This window comes from Cephus cinctus, unplaced genomic scaffold (assembly GCF_000341935.2).
Source record: "Cephus cinctus unplaced genomic scaffold, Ccin1 Ccin1_scaffold2045, whole genome shotgun sequence".
Taxonomy (NCBI): domain Eukaryota; kingdom Metazoa; phylum Arthropoda; class Insecta; order Hymenoptera; family Cephidae; genus Cephus; species Cephus cinctus.
The window spans coordinates 7,365-7,703 of record NW_014334112.1 but is presented as its reverse complement, the minus strand read 5'-3'; the positions used below and the strand labels follow the sequence as shown (position 1 = coordinate 7,703).

General features: G+C 38.1%; 1 protein-coding gene across 2 annotated transcripts in view; it reads right to left on the bottom strand.

Annotated features, from left to right (window-relative positions):
- LOC107274039 overlaps positions 1-339 on the bottom strand; it is a 24,239-nt gene that overhangs the window by 23,558 nt on the left and 342 nt on the right. The gene's annotated exons all lie outside the window — the stretch shown is intronic.

Sequence of the window (339 nt, the reverse complement as noted above, 5' to 3'; positions counted from 1 at the left end):
AAAATTTTTTTTTTTTTTTTTTTTTTTATATAAGACTTTTTGATTTATCAAGTTGGTATATACGCCGTCGGATCTTATCTGGGACAGAGAGGTATACGTGTATATGGCTCGGGGGTTGTTTTCTAAATTTACCGAATTTCCAACTGTAAGCTCATTTATTCGAAGCCCGCTTACCCGTGGGGAAGTCTAAGCCGTTTAGGCTGTCGGTAGATTAAACGAAAGGGATTCCCGTCAATTATTTCACACCAGCCACGAGATCCAAGATCTCGTTTGGAGGATCTGTAGATCGCACGAGACCCGGCTCAAGGTGTTTTTTTTTTGTTTTTTTTTTTTTTTTTT